The sequence below is a fragment of the Eptatretus burgeri genome, chromosome 5, assembly GCF_056783735.1.
Source record: "Eptatretus burgeri isolate ZD-2024b chromosome 5, Ebu_testis_v1, whole genome shotgun sequence".
NCBI classification, from domain to species: domain Eukaryota; kingdom Metazoa; phylum Chordata; class Myxini; order Myxiniformes; family Myxinidae; genus Eptatretus; species Eptatretus burgeri.
Window position 1 is genome coordinate 3,398,691 of NC_140965.1, and position 20,000 is coordinate 3,418,690.

Genomic DNA, 20,000 nt, shown 5'->3' on the forward strand with positions numbered 1-20,000 from the left:
ATCAACCTGTAGGCTTGAGAGTTTATTCTATATCATACTTGGGGTGCGTAGTATGTGGGGGAAATAGTGTGGAGTGAGGACCCTGGGACCCAAATCGACGAACACCAAAGAGCCTTTCATACTGTTTACCCAAATTGTTCTGCCATCTTGAAACGTGAATTGAAGGCGTGCCATGCACCATCGTAAGATACCAGCAAGACCTAAATGCAACACCAAACCGACACAGTCCTCTGTTTATCGAAGTGTGCTCCTGAAGAAGAACAGTGCTTTCCCTCACAAACCAGGCCATCAAAACTCCATAAGATTATATTCCACTGGTTTAAAAAATACAGACCTGCAACACCCTACCAACAACTTAACTTAATAAGCAAAGAGGGACCATTCAATGTTTGTGCTTTAATTTAGAACCACGATCTTTTATAAAATTTGGTGTTTATGGTGAACCTTGGACTTGGTGCTTATTGACTTGGAAAGGCCTATGATTGAGTGCCGTGACAAGAGTTGTGGAACCGTTTGAGAGAGAGATTCGTGCCAGAGTATGTGAAGCTGATCCAGGATATGTACAATGGGTGCTCTGCACAAGTGAGGAATAGTGTTGGAGTGATGGATAGTTTCATGGTGGAAGTGGGGTACATCAAGGCTCTGCATTGAGCCCATGTTTTGTTTGTTATTGTGATGGATGTTGTGACAGCTGATGTGAGAATACAGGCACCATGGGGCAGGTTTTTTGTGTGGATGACATCGTATTGTGTGCTGAATATGAGGGAGATGTAGAATTGAAACTGGAAGCATGGAGGAAGGCATGTTTGAAGATCGGGGCTTGAGGATTTGTCAGTTAAAGACAGAGTAGTACATGAGATGTACAGTGAGTAGCGAAGAAGTAGGGGGAAATGGAGTGTTGATAAAGGGGGAAAAGATGAAGGTGTAGATGTTCAAGTACCCAAGGTCAGTGGTGCAGCAATATGGTGAGTTAGATGGGGATACGAGTATGAGGACAGCCAGAATGGAGTAACTGGAAGGAGGTTTTAGGAGTGCTTTGTGATAGAAAGTTACTGGTGAGATTGAAGGAAAAGCTGTGCAGAACGGTAGTGAGGCCGGCGCTGTGGTACGGGGTGCAGACATGGCCGATGACAAGTTTGTCGTGAAGATTAGATGTGACTAAGATGAGGATGTTGAGATGGTTGTGTGGTGTAACGTGCGAAGATCGTGTGAGGAACAAATGCGTCAAATGAACTGTGAAGGTGGTTTGAAGTGTCAAAGATGTTACAGGTAAGTCGATTGAGATGGTCGTGGCATGCGATGAGAGAGGATGAGTATGTGGATAGAGGTATGATGAGAATGATACTCCTGGAAAGAGACAGTGTGGCAGAGCGAAGAGGAGATGGAGTGACTGTAGAAATGGACATGAAGGACAAAGATGTGGACAAAGAATGGGTATATGATCGACCCAAATTGTGGAGCAGGATCCGTGTCAATTATTGTGAAATTTCATTTTTATCAATGTAGAACAGTGGTTCTTAACCTTTTTTTGGTGCCCACACCCCTTTGGTTCTCAGAATAGTTTACCACATACAAAGCTTTCATGTGCAGCCTGATGGAGTACTGCTCTCCCCTCTGGGCTGGTGCTCCTGCCTCTCACCTTTCTCGGCTTCATGCTATGGAAACCAAGGCGTTTGGAATCATTGGTATCTCCAACGGTGAGGCGGAGTCTTTGGGCCTCTCACTCTCACACCGCAAGCAGGTCGGTAGTCTTTCTGTCTTTTACTGTCTCCTCTCCGGTCTTGCCCCCCCTCCCCCTGCTCTCACTGTGATTTGTCACCACCATAATTCCGCAGGGTGCTCAAGGTCCGTCGGCAACCCCCTTTTGGTAAAACTACCAAAATCAAGAATCACTGCTCACCTTCATTCTTTCATTCCTCTTTTTCCCCACCTTTTGGAACAAGTTCTCACACTCTTCCCTCCAGGTCTTCAAAACAGCTGTTCACTGCCACCTCTTATCTTGCCTCATCCAAAACCACAATCTTTTGTACCCCCATGAATCTACCCCAAACCCACCTCCTTCAAATTCCATGCTTTCCTTACTGAATGTCCCTGTAGTGTCCCCACTGTTTTGTGCTTCCCTCTCCCCCCCTCTTGTCTCCTGCTCCCCTTGTTATATTGTTGTGGTGCCGGGTTCGATGGCGAGGATGACCGCTAGATGGAGCAGTCGGGCCGTCTCCCACCAAACACCGTAATTGAAGGTCGTAACCTTCGGATAACTCCGAAGGTCACGGGTCCCTTAGTGGACCGTGGATGCCAATATTTCGACGGCCTGGGGTAGGGTTAATTGTGTAATTCCAATTTACCTCTAAGTACCCACACCGTCTACCGGGGAAGCCATACCCTCGGCCGACTTTGTCCGAACCGAGTCGTTGTTACCGACTCTGATCCGGCGTAACCGAGCGGAGATTACCAAAGCCTGCCAGACCAAATGAACAATTTACGGTACAAACGGCCTCACTATAACTCAAACCCGAACCATGCTAGGCCAATGAAAGAAAACGCGGACGACGAACTGGAACATTTAACAGGGGATTTATTTTACAGTAATCGGGAAGGGAGACACAGAGCAGACTTAATCACAAATATGCAGGAAAATGTACAATGGAATCACTCAAACAGTACTACTTGCAGACTGGCCACAGACAGACACACACACCCAAAAAGAAATGGACCTCGTGGGTCTTTATGCAGCCCTTCAGCCGAGGAGGATAGTTCAGCTGGGGGTCAGAATCTGGCCAGGTACCTGGCCGCCTCGTGCGGTTTCTCCGACTCCAACCCACCACGATCCCACAGCCCGGAATCCAACAAGCCCCCGATCCTGGCTGCCACGAACGACGATACGAGCACCACGAAACACCTTCGCCACGATCACCACCACGAGGAACCCGAAAAAGACCGCAGACCAGACCAAAACCGCAAACGACGACTGCAGGCCGAAGACCAAAAAGCAAAGAGCTCCGACCCCCGACACAACCCCGTTTCTTTTCCTACCTCCCCCCCACGCGGGTGGAGGGATCTGCTCTGAGGTAACTCGCCTCCGGATTGGTCGGGGGGTGTTGGGCGATCGGTGTCCTCCCCTCATTGGACAAGGCAAACATCCCATTTTGCTGGGACGGAGTCGGCCCTGAGGAGAGGGGGCTCCGCCCACGTCCGAAGCCTTGAACACGTGGGTTATGGCGCCGTGGTGTGTAGTGAAAGCTGAGCGGGTGAAGCACTTGTTCGCCCGCAAAGTGGGAGGAGGAGTTAAGCGAGGGTTCTGTTGGTGTTGTGCTATTTCAAGACTTAAGAAACCTGACTATAAAAGAAACCCGCAGCGCACACATGAAATTCCCATTAGACATAAGGGAGGAATTCTAACAATCCACATACACTTAACGAAATAACTAAACTTTGGGTCAACTGTATGTGTGAATGCGAATGGTTTCCAGATTCGTAACAATATGTTCTGTGTGTTTGTTGGCTCTTATGTGAGCCTCGCCATTGTATATTTAAAAAAAAAAGTTTAAGTTTTTCAGACCCTTTGTCAAAAATGTATGCGTTAGGACAGGGTGTTACAATTAGATTCTTCACACTCCTTTAGTAACTTTGTAATTGAACCAACCAGCATGTTTCACACACCCCCAGAAATGATGTTTCACACCCAAGGTTAAGACCGACTCATGTAGAAGATTGTTCAAGATGTTGGCATATGAACAACAACAGATTTTGAAGGGTATGATACCTGATTGTTTTTGAATAACTAGCAATTCTAAATTAGAGTGAAGTCGATAGCGTGCCATCGCAAATACCGACACTTCCCACCTCCAGAAAAGTTTAAAAATGGCAAAAAGTTCCATCAGGAATGACTCAACATAAAATTTTGAGTGTAATATTTTTTTTCATGTTTTGACCCCTATGGCCCCAACACCCCACCCCTTGTTTTAAAATGTGCCTGTAATTGAATTTTTATTTGGTATTTGACCTTGCCCAGATTTCAGGGCTAAACATGATGCTGCTCTCACACCTTCTTTGCCGCATGGTGATCATAACCACCAAGTTTGGTGAATTTATACACAACCATTTAGGAGATAGTGTGATGGACAGAGCCCCGACTCCTGGGGCAGGGTCAAAAGGTGAAATACCAAAAAATGCAATTACGGGCCCATTTTAAAACAATTTAAATTTAACTTTGAATATGTAATCAGCATTGGGGGACATGTCAAATATGTCATGTTTATTGGATTCGCTATATATGCTAGATATCCCTTATTGTCGGTGTGCGTGCGTGCGTGCGCGCGCAACGCGAGGCTCCACAGCACAAACCAGCGAACCAATTTCGATGAAACTTTGCCAACATGTGCAGTATTTGTTTGGGAATGTGCGCGTTTGAATTTCGTTACCCAGCAATCACCCGTTACTGTACAGCGGCCGAATAACCGCGTACAGTATTTTCAATACTTGTCCTTCAGTTTTGAATGTAGAGAAGCGAGACTTCGGAATTAAACACTTCGAGATATTTAGAAAATTTTACTCAAGCCGATTTTTGATTGACGTTTTATTTTTCAAATGGTAGTCCTTCAAAAATTGGGTGTCTATTCACCGTCATTTTTTATGAGGGGCTTAGGGAAAGTGGACGTGGTTGAAGAAAAGTGGGCGTGGTGTAGGAAAGTGGGCGTGGCTTATGAAAAGTGGGCGTGGCTTAAGAAAAATATTGTGTGGCTCAGGAGGTGTGGTCAAACAAGAGCATTGAGAGAAGTTTATCAGTGTGTGTGCGTGTGCGTGTGCGCGCGCGTGCGCAACGCAAGGCTCCACAGCACAAACCAGCAAACCGATTATTTTTCAAATTGTAGTCCTTCAAAAATAGGGTGTCTATTTACCGTCATTTTTTATGAGGAGTGCCAGTTGGCAAAATACGCAATAGGAAAAATCTTGCCAGGCAGAGGAACAATTGTATGTGAACCAATACGTCTTGGAAATGAATCTTCGTTGGTGGATCAGTCAGAATGAAAAGCATCGTATCCAGCGCTTCGATCCTCGCGAATCCCTCGTCGCCTACCGGCTTGTTTATTTATTTTTTGGATTTGACCCCCAGTTCATGTCCCAGGGAGTGGGGACTTTGTGTCAGAGGGGTCAAAATGCTTTGTTTGTTTTTTTTCACTCAAAATTTGATATTGGGTCATTCCTGATTGAGCTTTTTTGCCATCTTTCAACTTTGGTTTAGGGTGGGAAGCATGGGGATCTGTGATGGTGTGCCATCAACTTCACTCATTCCATTTATTTTAAATCTTTACTTCCTTATATTCTTCGTGATGTTATATTTATTGACGATGATGTGATTCTATCAGTATATTATAGAATTGATTTTAAAAATTAACTTAAAAAACGAAAAAAAAACCTTTTTATTACATCTTGTTCGCCACACAACGTGGGGGTTGGACAAAAGTGAAGCTAACCCCCTATTTATTATTGGAGAATGAATACTTAGGGTTCATTAATTATTCTGTACAACACACAAAGCTTTTGTTTCTGTGTGTTGTTTGAGTCTATGGATTCTTTTAAATTTTATTCAACCTACGGATTGTTCTGTACAACACAATTGTTACTTGTGTCGCCACCTCCACCATCCAAACACGCTTTTTGCACACCGCTTCTAACCGGACAAAAAGATAACAGCTCGGTACGAATATGTAATTCTATGTGTTAAATAATGTGGTGTAAACATTTCTATTCTCAACTTTCTTCTCACGAATCCGATTTCGATAAAACCAACTTCAATGCTTCAATAAGTATTTCCTGAACTTGGTCATGTCGATTTGAGTTTGTTGTGATTTGGCTATTTCACGAGCTGCTTTGCATGGCGCAAAATATTACAAGTCTGGGCATCACATTGTGGGAACACACTGCAATGCATCCCCAATTCTGTATTTGTGAGCAAACTATGCCACACATGTGATTGAGAAAAGTATTTGGGTAATGGGAATGAGGAATACATATTGTAACGGCCTCTGTGTCCATAACGGGCGAGGTGAGACCACCAGAGATTAACTTGCAACATGCCGAGTGGAGGCACCCTGCCACGGATATTTCCTGAACGGTGGTTCGATTTTATCAGCATAACCACGTGGCGGTATCAGCACTCGCATACATTTTTACAGGCCATTTTGTTATGCTGCAGGATAATACTGCAGCTTAAAATACATTACTCTCTTTAAAAGCAACATACTGTATGTAATGGGGAGGGGGCCACAGGAAGTGAACATGAATACAAATGGGACAGAGATGTTTGATCGGCCTACTTAAACTGGATGGTTTCAGTAACGGCTCATCTCAACACGATTCATAACATGGACAGACTTGTTCAGGGACACAAGACAAACAGGAGAGTTGACTGTACGTGTGGTCCTCCCTGGTGAAGCTTCAGGAAGCACGGCATTGGCTGGTCTTGTACATCGGCAGAGACGCCAAGGATGCTTCAGTGCAGACACGACTTCAGACCCATTTCTGCTGGTGGTGTGTCTTGTCTGGCATGCCGGCAACCCTCTCGGTCTAGCTACGTCACCCTTGGGTCTCCATAGTTCTCCCACTGTATCTGGTGTCTGCTTCGCATAATTCTGCTCTTGTTCTGCACTGGCTCGCTGCGGCGTCCCCGTCTCTCGCTCCTGTGCTATGTCTGTTCCTCTGCATGTGTACTCTCAATTGAAAGCCAGTGCCTCTGCTTCCCCAAGAGGTGCACCTCGCAACCTTTTGAAAGAGCAGATGCACCTCGCCACCTTTTGAAAGCAACAGGTGCACCTCGCCACCTTTTGAAAGCAACAGGTGCACCTACCCCCTCCAAACCCAACCCCCCGCTCTGCGAGTCACGTATGTGCTCTCGCAGCACTGAAGGAGCACATGTGGAGAGTCCATTTGTCAAAGTGTGTCTGAGAGGTTTGTACCAGCTCATGTGGACATGCTACGTTGAAGTGTATTTGTTTGGTATGAAAGGACAACGGGAGTGATTTAATAATTAAACACAGAGGGAATATGGGGGGGGGGAGACAGACATGAGGGTGAGGATAAAAGGGGAGGCTACCTCTATATCTGATTCTGATTTTTGCTCATAGGGGTTTCAAACACTTGGGTTAACACTCATTAAGAGATGATTGATGAATAATTTACCCATCATTTTTCTAACAATTGATGGACACTTCACGTTGTAGCCATTGTCAAGTTCGTAATTCGGGTTGCGATTCTCCTGACGCTTCCGGTGGCATTGTTTTTGGGTTGTCTGTATGTCGGTACGCCTGTCCATGCTAATTTTCTCTTTTCTCTGCAACAGCGTATCCGGTTGACACAAAATTTTCACCATAGGAGCGACTACTCATGTAGAATGTTTTTATGATAATTGTGATGTCATAGGTCACGTGGTGTGGCAGCCATGTTGGAAAAAAGGAAAAACTTGGGACCTCCATCTCTGAAATTGCTCCATGGAAGAAATTGAAACTTGGCCGATATGAATTACTCCCCATGGGAAACAAATGAGATGTTTTTGGGTTTTTTTATGTCATCGGTGGCTTCGTTATGACGTCATACTTGCATATGTCGAACGCTTTATTCGCACAGTATGAAATTTTTTGAGGGTTATCTTGGGCTAAATCGTATGTTTAAAATTTTTTTGATGACACCATTGGTCACATGGTTCGGCAGCCATATTGTTTTTCACATACAAACTTTCAAAATTCTTCTTTGAAAGGGCTGAACAGATCGAGGTGAAACTTTACAGGTATTCTAGTCTATCCATGAGGAACAAAAAGTTCTCCATCTAGGATGTCATAGTGTTGCGGGCCGGGGATCGGTTGCGAGCACGACCGCTAGGTGGAGCAGTAGGGTCGACTCTGCCGAACACCCGGAATTTATAGGTCGTCACCCCGGATAACTCCAGAGCCGACGGGTCCCTTATCGGACCGAAGATCGCCAATAAGTCGGCCACGTGGGATACGGTCGATTGCCAATTTCAATTTACCTAAATACCCACGTCGTCCAAACTACCGGGGAAATTCTCCCTCGGCGGAGCTCGAGCGGAAAGAGCCAGTGGCGTGCTCGAACCGTGCGTAACCCGAGCGGATGGTTACCGAGATCTGTCAGTCCAAACGGCAACAACGGCCTTTCTGATTCCCCAACACGCACCATATTAAACCAATAAAAGAAACACAAAAACGAGCTGATACATTTAACAAATAGGGTATTTATTAACAGTAGGTGGGGAAGGGGGGAAGGAGGGAAGCACGTAAGGGCAGAGTTATCACAACTAATAAAAGATGCAAGGCAAATAATGTACAGCAAAGGCGCTTAACAATTTACTACTTAAAGATGGGCCCACCGACACACACACACACACACACACACACACACACACACACACACACACACACACACACACACACACACACACACACACACACACCCAGAAGGACATGGACCTGTCCACCTCGTGTGGTTTGGCTGACACGAGCGAACCAGGCCAGCGTCGAGATGCGGTCCGGAGAACCAGGCGCCAGCGTCGAGATGCGGTCCGGAGAACCAGGCGCCAGCGTCGAGATGCGGTCCGAAGAACCAGGCACCAGCGACAGGACGAGCAGAGCCCAGAACAAGCGCTCGAAGAAACGGCCTGAAGAACCAGGCGCCAGCGAGAGCGATCAAAGTCCAGAGCTCCGCTCAGCGATCGTCCCGACAACCAAAACTCTCTTCTCTTTCCAGCAGATCCGCCGCACTTATCCTCGGCTCTCCTTTCCTTTCTTTCTCTCCGGCTCCGTCCGTTCAGGCATGGCCCTCTCTCATTGGCTGTCCGACGGCAATCTCGCTCGCACCCCTCCGATTGGTTGAGAGGGGCGCCATGCCTGTATTTGGAGTGAAATCCAAGATGCCAATGCCTCAAATAAACCCCGCCTGGCACATTGGACTCCGCCCACGTACGTGCCGACATGCACGTAGGCCATGGCGTCAGTGTGAGGAAGCGAGGTGAAGGTGAGGGGTGAATGCTGCTGCTGTTGTTATGGTTGATTTAAAATAAAAGAAAAACCCTGACTATCAAAATACAGTAACTCCGCAGCGCATGAACATTTAATTACCCAATAAACGAGGGACGGGGAACTATCTATCCACATTTACTTATTGAAATAACTGAGATATAGGACCTGTATGTTGAGTGCTCATGGCTTCCAGATTCGTAACAATAGGTCACATGGTTTGGCCGAAATATTGGATTTACCCTCGAATTAAAAAAAAAGATCTTCTCCACAACATCTTGACAGATTGAAGGGGAACTTCACCCACATGTTCCCCAAGCCTTGTGGATACCAGAGTGTTCACAAAGAGTTAAGAGGCCACATGCTGTGGTGGCCATATTGGATTGAAGGAAAATCTTTGAAAAATGATTTCTCTTGAACTGCTTCATCAATCAACATGAAATGTGACAATTATGATCTAGCAGACATGGGGAATATGTGTTTGAAATTTCAACTGGATCGGGCACATTATTTGGCAGCCAGAATTATTTCATATTTTGAATCCAGGTTCAGGGATTTAAATCAAACTTGTTTCATGATGTCACAGGTGGCTTTGTCGTGACGTCATAATTGCATACGTCCAACACTTTACCTGATCAGTTTGAAAGTTTTGGGGTCATCTCGGGCTAAATTGTGTGGGGGAGGGGGATTGATGATGTCATCGATAACATGGTTTTGCAGCTTTGATTTTTTGAAGAATAAACATTTTAAAATATTCTTCTCCAGAACGGCTTGACAGATGGATGGGAAACTTCACCCACATGTTACCCAAGCCTTGGGGATGCCAGGGTGTTCACGAATAATTGATGTCACACGATCTGGCAGCCATATTGATTGAATGACTATCTTAAAAAAATTATTTATCTTGAACCACTTCATACATCGACGTGAAACGTTGCAGTTATGATCCAGTAGTCGTGGGGAATATATGCTTACTATTTCAACCTGATCGGATGAATGGTCTGGCAGCCAGAATTATTTCGCATGAAACTTGGTGCAAGTATGTATAATGATGTAATCATGTGGGCGGAGGCATATCTGGTGACTGCAACGTCGAAGAGTGCCATTCCAGTTATTTGTTATTTTTAGTCTATTCTGCAGCAATCTTACCTTATTTTACCATTATATCCAAGTCTGGCAGATGGGCTGCTGTAGAACTGTCTACATATCTGGAAAAAAGATCAGGTCAGGTCAAGTATGGGAGGATGCGCTGTAACAGCGAGTCGCTGCGTCCACTTTCTGTCGGTACACAAGGGGCCTCCGTCTGGCCATCCCCCAGGCAGATGCCTGACCCACCCATCTCCTTGAGATGCTGATAAACCTGCTGCAAACACGAGGTATGTGGTCGGCCCGTTGGCCTCCTCCATTCACGAGGCTCCCTCCCTGAGAGAATCTTGTGAACAAGATCAGTGTCAAGGAAACGAGCCACATGTCCATACAGCCACAGCTGACGCTCACGGATTATGCAGGTAACGAATCTCATTTGAGTCTCTCTCAGCAACCGCTCGTTGGACACAAAGTCTGACCAACGATAGCCAAGGATTCTCCGAAGAGACCTGGTACCAAAGGAATTAAGTGTCCATCTCAGATCCCTGGTTAGAGTCCAAGTCTCACATCCATAGAGCAACACTGGAAGCACCAAGGACCTGAAGACTCGGACTTTCGTCCTCCCGCACAGGTACCGGCAGCGCCACACCCCATGTTCCAGTGAATCCATGACTCCCCAGGCCCGCCACAGACGTCTGTTGACCTCTGGTTCACAGCCAGCAGAGACATGAATATCACTGCTAAAGCTGCTGTCACACCTTGACGTTTTAGCCAGCGTATGGCAACGTATCAAAATGTATGTAAAACACTGACGTACGCTGAACTATTGATGGGTTTTTTTATTTTTGGGCATATAATAACGTGTTGGACATATGTATAACGTGTTAGTAACATACACCGAATGTTTTAATCACATATAGATAACTTATACCAACGAATGCTGAGCGTGTTGTCGGCGTTCACAACCTATGCCCAACGATAGTCTAACTTATGCATAGCGTGCGGCAGCGTATCGCGACGATCACGTGGCGTAGGCTATTCATAGACTGCGGCTCGACGATTCAAATCATAACCGCACTCGACATCGAAGTGTGAAACCACTGTCACACCTTGACGTTTTAGCTAGCATATGCCGACGTCTGAAAAATTTGCCGAACCAAGCTGGCACACGTCGAATAGGTTATGGGTAAGTTTTGTATACGTTAAGAGCACGCTGGCATACGTCTTAGTACGCTGGCATACGTCATTGTACGTCGAGAAATTTTCAGCATGTTGAAAATTTCTCGACGTACGACACACATTCCGTATACGCTGGCATAAGCTGTAGGCATGCTACGCGATCGTTGACACACGTCGACATATGTTACTTGTACGTTACTCATAAGTCGAAACACGTCAAGGTAATGTTTAGCGTCAGTGTTCCAGACTCCCTGTTTTGTTTTTTCTTCGGTATGACGGTGATGATTTAAATCGTTGAGCGGCAGCCTTTTAATTATATTATATTATAACCGCACTAGAAATCGAAGTGTCAACATGACCGTCATACCGAAGAAAAATAAAAATAAAAAAACCAGGGAGTCTGGAACACTGACGCTAACCATTACATTGATGTGTTTCGACTTATGAGTACCTTGCAAGTAACGTGTGTCGACGATCGCGTAACGTGCCTACAACACGTTGCTCATAGGTTAGAAATAAGTTTCGGGTACGCTAAACATTACCTCGACGTGTTTCGACTTATGAGTGACTTACAAGTAACGTGTGTCAACGATCGCGTAATGTGCCTACAACTTATGGCCAGCATTATGGGGAATGTGTGAGTCATACGCTGGCATACGTCGGGAAATTTTAAGCATGGAAAATTTGTCTAACAGCTCGGTGAACGACGACGTTTGCCAGCGTACTACGACGTATGCCAGCATTCTACGATGTATAACAGCGTACTACGATGTATGCCAGCGTGCTCTTAACGTATACAAACTTACCCATAACGTATTCGACGTGTGCCGGCGTTTTAGCCCAATTTTGCACACGTCAGGCATAAGTTGGTGAAATTGTCAAGGTGTGACAGGGCCTTAAGGTAAGTGAATCTCTCCACGACCTCAACATCCTCACCACAAACAGGTACAGACAGGATAGTAGCATCCAATACGTCATTGAAAGCCTGGATCTTAGTTTTGACCCAGGAAACCCGTAATCCCAGCACCTCCAACTCCTCATTCGGCACCCCGAGGGCCCACAAAAGGATATCCAGAGTCTCCGCAAAGATGACTGCATCATCTGTGAAATCAAGGTCAGAGATCTTGACGTTCCCAAACGATGCACCGCAGCATGATTTCTCCGACATCCAACCCAGAATCCAGTCCATACAAGCGCTGAAAAGTGTGGGGGGGGGGGGGTACACACCCCTGATGAACTCCAGTAACAACTGCAAATAAATCAGAGATGGTCTCACCACATCTCACAGAACTCTCAGTACCAAGTATAGTTCAGACATCAGATTGATCAGTTTTGGTGGCACTCCACAAAGACCAAGAATCCTCCAGAGGGCATCCCGATTCACTGAATCGGAGGCTTTACAGTGATCAACATAGGCTGCAAGCAGCCCCTGCCGAAACTCTCTCGTCTGTGTTCGGTGAGAAGCAAGGATACGGTCAATCGTTGACCTCTTTGGTGGAAAATAACTGAATTTCCACGATGGTTCAGCATACATAAGAGAATCTTTAATTAAGTATATATGGAGGAAGAACATTGAATTGGATTCAATTAACTTCAGTAACAAGGATTCCAAAGTAATTCCTCTTCTACTTGTTTAGCAGCCAAAACATGGGAGGGTGAGCCATTTGGCAATTCAACTATGGGAAGTGCTGATGGGCACAAGGCAAAATAACTCAGAACTGCAATACATGGCCACTTTGGGTGGGAGGGAAAGAATAACGCACTCATGGCAAAAGTTTGCAGTTTTCACCTTGAAGAAAGGATGATGAGTTTGGGGAGGAAAGGCAGAGAGAGGGTGGAGGGATACATGAGGTCAGTATTTTGAACATGCATTCTCAAAACACCCAGCCTGTTTTCATGCAGCTCGCAAGACCTTTGCCATCAAAAGCCAATAGAGTTATTGAATTTCTGCTCGACAGTGAGCGCCTCTTCTCGGTAGCCAGCAGCAAGGTGTTCTTCTCTTCAACAGCTGGGCAGTTCCATTTAAACATTGGAGATACTAGTCTTGGTTTATATGTATTTCAGTGAGATAAAAGCACGTAAGATTTAGAAAGATACAATTCGACTTTACTTGTATATTCATTTATATCACTATGGAGGTCAAAAAACTGTCAGAGAGGGGTTACAAAAGTAAGACCGTATTACTTCCACCACCTAAGGTGAAGGAGGTTATATCACCCCTTTCTGTTTGTTTGGCTGTTTGTTTGTTTGTTTGTGTACAGGATATCTCAAAAGGTTGTGGACAGATCCAGATGAAATTTTGTGGACTGGTTCGGTGTGTGACAAGGTCAAACTGATTAGCTTTTGGTGAATATCTGGATCTGACTACTCCAATTTTTCAAGTGATTTTTCACCAATGAGAGATGGGGCCAAAAACGATATCGTACTGCATAGCATGAAGTTTCAAAAATGTGTTGGGCCCAAAATGTTCTCGTGGATCAGGCATTATGTGGCAGAGGTACGCGCTCTACCGAGTGCCCTTCTAGTTGTTTGTATAATTGTTTCTGTCTATCTGTTTGTCAACACAGAACTTTAGCGTTTTTCTCCACAACCGCTCGTAGGATGGAGACAATTTTCACCATAGGAGCGACTACTCAAGTGGAATGTTTTATGGATAATGATGATGTCATTGGTCACGTGGTGTGGCAGCCATCCTGGAAAAAAACTTTGGACCTATGTATGTCTGAACGTGCACCAAGGAAAAAAATTGAAACTTGACACACGGCAATTTCGTGGATCAGGCATTAGGTGGTGAAGGTATGTGCTCTATCGAGTGGCCTTCTAGTTTATTACTGCGTTCAATTAATAAAAGTACCATCAACAACAAGTGAATACACCACAACAAGTGAATGCAATTGATAATAAATGAATATAATTATTTTTTCTTCCACAACCTCTTTGGTGTAAAGCCTGACTGCTCTGGACGCTGGTGCACAAGCAAATGGTGGCGAACCCTATCAATAGTTATCTGAGCAAAGACCTTGCCCAGCACTGAGAGCAGAGTCACCCCTCGGTCGTTATTGCAGTCCTGGCAATCACCCTTCCTTTTCCAGTTATTTGGGATGGTGCCTGTGTTCCAGGCAGAGCACAAAACTGCATGCAACGACACGAGTACAGCATTTCCACCTGCCTTGAGAAGTTCGGCATGGATTCCACATATCCCAGGAGCTTTACAACCATTTCAACCAGTTCACCATAGCCTGTTTCCACAAACGAAGGTGGACCACAGTTGATTTGACGGTCAGCAATAGGGATAGTAACACCCCTGACATCCAACTCGACAGCTGTTGGATCAGCCTGGTACCTGGATATCAGCCTGGATCAGCCACTCAAAGTAACTGGCCCAGCAGGCCTTCACTTCGGACTCCTCTGTCAAGAGCCTACCATCCTCCGCTCTAACTGCAGGACAGCAAGGGACAGACATGGAGGAACGCAATGCGTGAATTCCCCTGTAAGCAAGATTAAAATCACTTGACCACAGATGATGCTCTACCCCCTCACAGATTCCTCACAAATAGGCCTCCTTGTCCACCCTTCGTGCACGTCTAGTTTTTAGCCTCAACTCCATGAACAGCTCAACTCTGCCATTAAGCCTGGCCCTGTGACTCCATTATCCCTTGTGAGACAATTCTTCTTCACCCTCCGGTGTGTTCCAAGACATCCACCAGCAACATCAAGGATGGTGGTCTTGATGGTACTCCACAACTCTTCAGGATCCCCCAAAGCACCCAGACCCCCCAAATCCCCACTCAGACTGTTCGTAAACTCCTGAGCTACCCTCTCATCCTTGAGCTTGCAAACATCCAGCTGAGGCTGGGATGGTACCATTCTCCCAGATTTAAGCTGCAGCTTCAGAGTTGCTAAAAACAAGCCTGTGGTAGGTATTGAGGAACTGAGCACTCCGGTCGATCTTGCAGTTCTGGATCATCTTCCAGCATCCATCAATGAGCACATGGTCAATCTCCTTTGCCCCATTACCTGCATTGAATACCAAGTCCAGCGATGAGCCTCTGGGCGCTGAAACCATGAACCAGCCAACCTAAGTTTAGGCCAGTAAGTGAACCAGCCAGTCAGAGCATTTCCAGAGACCAGGGAAATGACACCCAAGGAGTGACTAATCCTTCCTCTCGTAATACGCTCGTTGACTGGTGTTTCCTCAATTATCATTGGAGTCAGCTTATTGGACACAGCTACAGCATCTTCATGGGCAGGGTAACCATCAGAGCGACGAGACCAATAGTAAGTGTAACCACCCACAACAATCTCGCCGCTATGCGGTCTCCGAACCTCAGATGGTGCTGCAATACCGATGTTCAGATGATACCAGAGACAGGTGATCGTCCTCTCTTAGGGATAGGACATTCCAGACACGCACTTGAAGGAACCGCCTCAGGTTAACCCAAGGAGACCGCCGACTGGTGAACGACAAATGACACAGTGGGATCTTTAACGTCCACTAACTAATGCCGGCAGATGGAACACCCAATTTGACATCCATCTTAGACACGGCACACACCTTGAGGAATCAACCTGCCTGTGAAACACAGAAATTGTAGTTCATACCTGGGTTGGGATTTGGACCCAGGTAAGACAGCTTGGAGGGGAGTGTGCATTACTCTCGGCCATCCTGACGGTCCACAGCAATGACTTATTGTGGTACATGATGTTGGGTTCACTAATATCAGAGCCTGACATCTGGTTTAAAGGCAATTAGCAGCCACAGTTGTAGATGGTGCATAGTTCATGTTGACAAACGCCTTTGGAGATGAAAAGGTGTCCAGGTGGTGGTTGCTCTCCACAGTTCAGCTTTGGCTGAATGTAGACATTATCAATGACAAGCAAATACCACCCGTCGCTTCGCTGATGGGAATACCAAAGGGGGGAGGGAGAAAAAGAGGGAGGAAGGTGGAGAGAGAGGAGGGAGGTGGAGTGAAGAGGGGTGGGAAATTGAGACGAGGTGGGGGAAGGGAAGACTATGGGAGGTGAGAGAAAGGGAATGCAGATGTGTGGTGGAGCGTTAATTACCGCCCGCACGAGTCCTGGGACAAATACTGTCCAGATATAACCACCGTCCAGCTATGTCCAGAGAAAGGTGTGGGAGGGAGGGTGCTGCACTGTATACACACACACACACACACACACACACACACACACACACACACACACACACACACACACACACACACACACACACACACACACACACACACACACACAACGAGAATGAGAATATCATGCTTTAAAAACACACCCACGCATGGCTGATATCGGCAACAACCCAAAAACCATGAGTAGCTTTCACCGAAGAACAACATTGCATTTATATAGACGTTTCAGGGATATGTTCACAACATTAATCTTTAAAAACAGCTGCGTGTGACGTGTGGAAAAAATATTTGGTTCGCTAATTTAGAAAACACGTAAATACAGCTAGCGGCTCGGAAATTGGGTGTTATTTCACAGCAACTCTCTCAGGGCGACGGAGCACAAGCCAGTCGCTCAGGGCGACGGAGCACAAGCCAGTCGCTCAGGGCGACGGAGCACGAGCCAGTCGCTCAGGGCGACGGAGCACGAGCCAGTCGCTCAGGGTGACGTGACAGGCAAATGCATCCGCAATGATTGACTGATTCATTCAGAAGGATGTAGTGCGGTATCGCTATCGACTGTAAAGCATTTGGCAAGTGGCTTAAGCACTCATGGAAGCACTCAAAATAAATGGTTGATTAGGAACGGTTGGCCAGGCTGTTGCTGCATATCAAATAGGATCCCTTTAACTTTAAAGCCGGTCTTCACCGCTCACGCAGCAGTTAATGAATTCGTTCAAATAATACCTTTCTCCACAAAAGAGTTGCAACTTAATGCAGAACAACCCTGGAGACATCTCAAAGTTCAATCGCCCGTGAAATAAACATTGCAGGTCATCCGCCATCTTGCCTGCTTGTCTGTGCACACGTCACGTAGTACATCAGTTTGGGGTCCGTGCAAACATTATAACTTTTTCTTAAACGTTCATTTTTTGTTTTTTTACCACATTTGCTTTGATTCCCTGTGGAGCACCTCGCGAAACCTCGGAAAATATACACAGACCTGGCAGATGCTATGGATAGGCAGTCCCTCTGGGGACAGGGTGTGAGGTCTAGCAGTGAATGCATTAAATCTTACAGCTCAATGAAGCTGGTTAATTTTGGCACATTCCTAAATTTCTTGTTTACTCAATATCATTCCCCAAACAGTAGAAAAAGATAATTTTAATGCTTTGCAAATTTCACATTTTCTTGTGTGTCTATGGAAAAGGAGGGAACATAGCCTTGTCGCCCGTGATATGTACATTGCAGATAATCCGCCAGCTTGCCTGCTCGTCTGTGCACGTGTCACGTGGTACATCGGTTTGGGGTCCGTGCAAATGTTATAACTTTTTCTTTTTTTGAAATGTCCGTTTATTTAGCAGATTTCCTTTGAGTTTACCAGAAGTTTAATGCTTTGGAAAGTTCACATTTTCTTGTGTATCGATGAAGGAGGGAACATAGCCTTGCTTGCTTGAAGTAAATATATATATATATATATATATATATATATATATATATATATATATATATATATATATATATATATATATATATATATATATATATATATTGTTACGGTTGTGGAAATTCGCATTACACCATAAAGAGTCCTCAGGTGAGATTTCTCGGTAAGTCCATGTGTAGTTATCCCAAACCCGTTGTATAGAGGGAATATGTGTGATTCATCCAGGCTGCGACGCTTTGAGTTAGCCATTTTTTCTTTCTCTATTGTTATTTTCGACCATTAAGCCGCCAACAACGCAAACAGCCACTACCCTTACCTTCACAACTCCATCCCACAAACATCGCTTCACCGCCATTCCGAAACGACACCATAACCATCAAACCACCACCGAAAACCCTCCACCACCTTCGCCTCTCTCCTTCACAACCAACAACCGCACCACCTGTGAACACTGAAAGTTGGGCTGTCTAGGGCCCGTTCGGCGATTGGTGCCAAACTCACCGAGCCGCGAGCGCGAATGGCGGCCTTTCCAAGGGGAAAATTCGGATCCAAAATGCTTCACGCCCACTTCCCCTCTGACCAATGGGCGAATGCGAGGCGGCTTGGCCCCGCCTCCAAGCGCTTATATGTGAAGTCCGTTTATGCAGATATGCGGATCAAGGGAGGTTCACGCCCCTTTTTGCCCGACCAATGGCTGAACAGAGGGTGGCGTGGCCCCGCCTCCAATCGCGTTTTGATCCTCATATTTGCATATCGGCTCCTCCTGAGACCTATAAAGAGACGAGCGCAAGGCAACTTGCAAGGAGAGTGTGCAACTGGTAGAGCTAAGCGTGAGTTGGGAGAAGAGCCGGGCAAAGCGTGAGTTGTCAGGGTGAGTTGGAAGTGTGAGTTGGGATCGTGAGTTGGGAGAAGAGCGGGGCAGAGCTGAGTGGAACTGAGAGAGGGTGAGTCGAGCTTGGAGAGAAGTTGCGGAGGAGTTGCAGGGAAGACTGCGGACAGCGACGAGGTCACGGTGTGGGGGTCGCTCGACTCGTCGTGAGATCCAGGCCGACCAGCCATACCCCCCTCCCTGAGCATCAACGATTTCCCCCCCCCCCCCATTCGCGCTGAGATAGTGCCGAGGGGGTCCCTGTTTCCCCCCCCCCCACCCTAAACGTGGTGCCAACGGGACCGCTCGCGCGGAGCACGCCGGAGAGGACTCGCCGACCACGCCAGGGCACGGAGTCGAGGCGCAGCGGCGCGAACATTGCGGCTTGCCCGCCATCGCGTCACGAGGACACGGGTAAGACCTCCCCGGTCTCGTGGACCTGGCCGATCCTCCAGGATTCACGTACATTTGGTCTACGGGCCTGTCTGCCTCCTTGTCTGTGAGGGTGGCTTTCTTCCTTTGCTTTTTGCGTAAATGCTTGTGGTGGCGCCATCTTTCAAGTAGAACTGTGTAAGTGTTGCCTGTGTACGCGGATAGTCGGTTTTAACTCTGCATTTGCTTTTGTTGCATAATTGTATGGCTGTAAATACGTGTGTCTGTGTGTGTGTCTGTGTGTGTGTGTGTGTGTGTGTGTGTGTGTGTGTGTGTGTGTGTGTGTGTGTGTGTGTGTGTGTGTGTGTGTGTGTGTGTGTGTGTGTGTGTGTGTGTGTGTGAATAAAATGCTTGCTTGTTGAACTGTTCCCGCTCTGCTTTGTCTCCTTCCTTTTTATTGACTTTCCATCCTGCATCGCGTAAGAGATTCGTCGTGGGCTTAAAACGCCCGGTAATTAATCGGAACCGTCAAGGCCGATGATAACTCCGTTCGGTTATCCCTGTGATACGGAACGAACCGCTTAAGCGGTTCGTGTCCGGAGTCGGCCTGTGGCGTGGTACAATCGCCCGGTCGACCACTTGCGCAGGTACTTAGGTAGATCGAATTTGGCGAGCAACCCTATCCTGCTCGGGTCGGCAATTGGCACGATCGTGGCGAGGTTAAACCCCCACCCGTGACTGGCTCCGGGCGATAGTTCGCGGAGGGTCACGACTGAATTGTCCGTCCGGTGGGTGACGTGCCGCGATTCGAGTTACGTGGCCGATCGCACGCCGGCGGGCGCGAATTCGCAACAATATATATATATATATATATATATATATATATATATATATATATA

At 46.5% G+C, this 20,000-nt stretch overlaps 1 pseudogene across 1 annotated transcript in view; it reads left to right on the forward strand.

The window, feature by feature from the left end:
- The window catches only part of LOC147025715 (uncharacterized), a 107,708-nt pseudogene extending 88,233 nt beyond the window's left edge, over positions 1–19,475 (forward strand). Inside the window, exon 18 of the transcript XR_015057970.1 lies at positions 1–19,475. This exon is cut by the window's left edge and continues 1,149 nt beyond it. The product of XR_015057970.1 is annotated as an uncharacterized LOC147025715 (transcript).
- Positions 19,476–20,000: the final 525 nt, after the last annotated feature.